Raw genomic sequence first — 5631 nt, 5'->3', positions numbered from 1 at the left:
TTTCCCTTTTGTCCAATGACAGCTCTTGACAGCCCCATGTTGTCTTCCGGCTACTGTTTGCATAGGTTCCTCAGCACTCCCCATTTCTTCAGCAACAAGGGCTGGATGTGCGCACGCTTGTCTGATCTCGGAAGCTCAGCAGGGTCGGTCCCGGTCAGTGCTTGGATGGGAGACTGCCTGGGAATCAGGCTTCCTGCATTGAGCAGCGGGTTGTTCTATCCTTTCAAATGAGACTAAGTTTTACCCCCCTCTATCCCCCGCTTCAGCTTTTTTTAAAAATTAAGGCACTACCTTTAAAGTTTCAAAGCTTCAAAGAAGTGAATCCTCAAAGAAGCGAATCTTCAAAGAATCATAGCTTCTCCAGCCCGATTGCTCCACAAACTTGCCCGGGCAAGCCCAGGCAAGCGTAAATGTTTTCACAGTCCCGTCCATGCTCGCTGCACGGAAAACACACACATATCCAGGTAGACAGTCCTAGGGATGGCAGAGAATTCCGCCACGGATTCCATTGAGGCCGGATTCTAAAGATTCCCCCGGAATCCGTGGCGGAACGGCCTCCTGCCCCTGCCACGGAATCCCCCCAGGATGGCACTTACCTGGGGCGGATGCGGCGGCGGATGTGGCAGCGGCGGCTGGTCTCCTGGATGGCCATGGCCGGGCTGCTGCCGCCGCCATTCCCATCCTTGCAGCCGTGATAGGCTACATAAGAATTTACGTAGCCTATCACGGCTAACCCCTCCAAAAAAAACCCCAACCCCCCAGCGTACGCAAATGGCGGCGGCTATGGTGGCCGCCATTTGCGTTCCCAATTTTTCGCCGCTTTATCTTACGTAAATATTTACATAAGATAAAATGGCGAAAAATAGGGGAATGCAAATAGCGTAGTGGGCACTATTCGTGTTCCTTTATTTTTCGCCGTTCTAGCCTACGTAAATATTTACGTAGGCTAGAACGGCGAAAAATAAAGGGACGCAAATAGCGCCCACTACGCTATTTGCATTCCCCCTTTTTCCCCGTTTTATCTTATGTAAATATTTACATAAGATAAATCGGTGAAAAATAGGGAACGCAAATGGTGGCCACCGTAGCCGCCGCCATTTGCGTACGCTGGGGGGTTGGGTTTTTTTTTGGAGGGGTAGGCTACGTAAATTCTTACGTAGCCCATCACGGCTGCCTGGCTGGACGCAAATGGCGGCCACTATGCCGGCCGCCATTTGTGTCCACAGCAGCCCATCCACAGCCGGAAATCTGGCTGCGGACGGCCCAGAGCCAGCCATCGAGGACTCCAGGGGGGAGGACCAGATCGCCTCCCCCCCATCGAGGATTCCAGGGGGAGGGACGTAGCACCTCCCCCCCCACCATGAAAGATTCCGTGAAAAGGTAAGTGAGTGTCATACATCCCTAGACAGTCCTCAGTGTCCACCGACTAACATCGATAAAAATGTCTGTGGACAGTTTTAACGTCATCTCAGGAGCGGGGGACAAACATAGGGTGGTCTTTGAAGATGCAAAGCTTTGAAGCTTTGAAGAATTTAGCAGTCCCCCCAAAATGTGAACGCTGGGTGCCGCCACCACTGCCCCTCTTCCTCGCGTCATCTGTCAAGGGCTGGCTTGGGGAAAAGAGCATCGGCAGACAGCCCCCAGCCTCTCGCCCTGGTCTCCCGCAGGTGTGGGGGGGAGAAGAAGATAGGTGCCTCCTTCTTCCCTCACTCCCACCTGCTACAGCGGCAGCAGGAAGGGACAAGCTGGTCATTTTCCCTAAGACCAGGAAAACGTGCAGAAAATGATCAGCCTCTCCTGCACCACTGCCCCTGTAGCAATGATGGGGGGAGAATGAGAGGTGCTGCCTTCTTCCCCTCTTCTTGCTGAGGGAACTGGTGTGTGTGTGGGGGGGCGGGGTGGTAAATTCTCGCAGGGGTTTGAGCCCCAACAGGATGCTCATGCAATCCCTACACACACACAGGGATAGAGGAAGAGAGGGATGGTGGGCGGGGAATCAGCAGAAATAGGAAGAGTTTCTGCTCCTCCAATGAGAGCCGCCGTCTTTAAGAGCAGGAAAACAGCACAGCGCTCGAGTGTGAACCGTGCTTGCGCATTCAATGAAGTACTGCAACGGGGAAACAGGGTGAGTGTGGATAACCACGTTTTAATACGATGGCATTTACCTCGCCAGTCTACCGAATTCGACGCGCTAGCGGACGCAATGTAGATTAGCCCGCAGTTCTTGTTATTTTTAAATGTCACACAGGTAGAGAGAGCAAAGGCATGCTTAGAACCTGCTTGAAAATCTGTATCAGGTTTTGGGTCAAAGTGATTCTTAAATCCAGTATCTTTGGAAAGAGCAATACACTAAAGGTATCGGGCACTACACAGGCCGCATGGTGTACTAAGGGAGCGAATATAGACAGAAGACAAACACAGCAGCATAAAAAGATCCCTGCAGGATCAAAGATACCTATGGGAAATCCACAAGTAGGACATGAGTGCAGTAACACCCTCCTGCTCATGTTCCCCAGCAACTGGTGTACATAGGCATACTGCCTCTGATACTGGAGGTAGTACTTTATTATTTACTGTCTACCAACCACAGACGTGTGGAGTAAAAATATACAACACATACTGAAAACTAAAGTACATAGAAATTTCAGAGCAGAATCATGAAGAAACCATAAGAGGGTCGGATCCGGATAGCTGCATTAAAAAACGTAGCAACTTGCTCTGAAATTGAGATGTTAGAGCCCTCAAGTAAAATAATTAACAAGGACTCTAAGGACTGTCCACGAAAGGATTGCAAAACAGAGTAAATCAAAGTTTCTCTAGGCCCTTGATAAAAACTAGAATTGGAGAAGACGTGCAGAACAGGCGCCACCTATCCATTTTTGCAAGGGCAATGTCTGTTGTTAACCTATCTACCATCTAGAACAGTGGTCTCCAAACTTTTTTGATCTCATACACCCATTAGTAAAAAAAAATTGAGCATGCACCCCCAATATATGTATATTTATTTATAAATGATACACATGTAATACTGTACTAATATATTATGTACATGACAAAACATACACAAAAATAGAAATTTTAAAAGGATGAGATAAAGATGAAATAAACAATATTTTTAAAAACAATTTATTTTATTTATTAACGGTATAAAAACCACATTTGCTCTCACTAAATTTTTGTATAATAATATTATTTTTTAGTGAGAGCAATGTGATTGAATATGCTTTATTATTTTTGAAAATCTTGGTTTAACACTTTGTGGTACAGTGATTTGAAAATCTGGTTCTACATTCAGTTTATTTTGATAGTTGGTTTCAGTGGCTGTCATAGCTGGAAAAGACGCCTCACAAAGATAGGTAGATCCAAATGGAAGAAGTGCATCGTTGGCTGCACTTACTAAATCATGACACTCATTTTTCAGTCCCATCCACAAATTATGCAAAGGTTTTTGTTGAAATTCAGCTAGTAAACTTCCATCTTCCCTGACGTCAATCACTTGTTCTTGCAAACTAATCGGAAGGTTGCATTTTTATATTTTTAACAAATGGATTCAAAACCCACTGAAACGCTTCATTTGGAAGTTTTTTTAAACAGGTTAGAAAATTCCACTTCCAAGCTTTTAAAGTGTGCACATATGAGAGTTTTAATAGGTGACACACATCATTTTCAGCAACAAAATCACATACTGGTAGAAACATTTCCGAACATCCATTTTCAAAATGCTCTCTCCATAGCACAGGTTTCTTTCGAAAAGTAGTTACTTTCTCACTCATTGTTAAAATGTCACCTTTACCTTGAAGGCACAGATTATGTGTGTTTATTTTTTCAGAAATATCTGCTAGGTAGCACTAGGGATGGGCGGATTCCCTAACTGCTGGTCCAGCCGGGAATCTGCCCTTGGGGGGAGGCGATGCGTTCCTCTCCCCAGAATCCTCTTTGGCTGGCTCCGCTCCGCAGCGATTCTGTGGAGCTGCCAGCAGGCTCCGAAGCGTCAGTGATACGGCTGCCATGCCATATCGCTGGCTGAGGGGTATTGACTGTGGACGCAAATGGTGTCCAGGACGCCATTTGCGGCCGTAAAGGTCTTAGTTTAAGGTAAATGCAGCTATAAATGGCTCCACATTTGCATCCACAGTTAATCCCCCTCAGCCAGCGATATGGCATGGCGGCCATATCGCTGGCGCTCCGGAGCCGGAGGAGCTGGCCGAAGAGGATTCCACAGGGAGGTGCAGGTAAGTGTTCCATTCTGCCACGGACTCTGGGGGGGGGGGCGGATTCTTTAAAATCCAGCCTCATTGGGGTCCATGGCGGAATTCTCCGCCATCCCTAGGTAGCACACTACTGACAGCCACTTGCATCACAGAAAAGGTCGGCAAATTTGGAACAAGTTGACTCTCCTTTGGCAGGATGGCAGCTGCTCTGGTGCCACAACTCTGGTGCCACAGCCAAGCAAGTGCCGTGCCTGGCAGAGACTGGCGCGGTTGCTCTCAGTGGCTGTGACAGAGGCAGGATAGGACTGGAGCCGAGAGAGAAATGCCATGGCACTTCCCACTCGGCTCCCGCCCCATCCTGCTGCTTCGGATGCCGCCATCATTGACAACGCAGCTCCTCCGGGCAGCAGGAGGCTGCTCAGTTATCAGGCGGCTTATGCACTATAACACCCAGCCTTGGTCTTTGCAAATCTCCACTGGACTCTCCAGTTAGCTGTTGTATGGAACCAAATACCCAAATATTTATAAGAATCAACTTGATCAAATCTATGACTATCCAGGGCCCAGGAATATCTAACCTTCCTCTTAGAGAATACCACAACTTTGAATTTTGAGTAATTAATGGTCAGAACATTTCTTTTATTTTTTTTTACAGTGATCAGCAAACCCAGTCAATAATTGCTTGAGACCCAGTCATGTTTGGGAAACTGGAACTGCATCGTTTGCATATGGAAGAATAAATCACTTTGTAGAGCTAATATTAGGGGGATGAGATGTTATTGACTCCAAGAAGGAGGGGAGATCAGCCAAGTACAGCTTAAACAAAGAGAAGGCAAGAATACATCCAAATCTAACTCCCTGGGAGGAGAAAATCTCCTCAGAAAAGTGACCAGAATTTCTACAATGTACCTGAGCAGATGTATTACGGTGTAGTGCATGGATCAGAAACAGTAATCTCTTATCAAGGGAATACTGGTCTAGTTTGCTCCAGAGATGGTCACGTGATATGGAGTCAAAAGCAGATCTTAAATCAATAAAGGCAGTAAACAATTTACCTCCTTTTGGTTTAGAGTACTTGTCTGCTAAGTGAGCCAGAACCAACCAAAGATTTAGAGTACACTGACCAGACTTAAAAACTCGATTTGCTCCTCCCCTCAAATCTCCAAATAATGAATCCACATTTTCAATTTATGGCACAAAAGGGTGGCGTAAACCTTCCCAGCTATAGATAATGGCTTTATAGGCCAGTAGTTATTTAGATCATCTTTGGGGCCTTTCTTATGAACTGGAATGATAAAAAGCCTTGAGCCAGGCTGCAGGAATTATACCAGATTGATTTGTTAGAGAGAAAAGGGCGGTCAGCAAAAGGGGCCACCAGCTGATGTTACACTTTAAGAGCTTGGAGGGGGCACCATCTGGT

At 46.6% G+C, this 5631-nt stretch overlaps 1 long non-coding RNA gene across 1 annotated transcript; it reads left to right on the top strand.

Annotated features, from left to right (window-relative positions):
• The first annotated feature begins 2059 nt into the window (after nt 1–2059).
• On the top strand, nt 2060–5264 carry LOC146350457 (uncharacterized). Its single transcript, XR_014788856.1, has 3 exons — nt 2060–2125; nt 4136–4232; nt 4867–5264. It is a non-coding gene; the product is annotated as an uncharacterized LOC146350457 (long non-coding RNA).
• Nucleotides 5265–5631: the final 367 nt, after the last annotated feature.

Source organism: Heloderma suspectum, chromosome 3 (genome assembly GCF_057233095.1).
Source record: "Heloderma suspectum isolate Gila_16-S chromosome 3, 16-S_ref, whole genome shotgun sequence".
In the NCBI taxonomy this organism is placed as follows: Eukaryota; Metazoa; Chordata; class Lepidosauria; order Squamata; family Helodermatidae; genus Heloderma; species Heloderma suspectum.
Note: the sequence above shows the minus strand (reverse complement) of the source record. Positions and strands in the feature narration are given on the sequence as shown.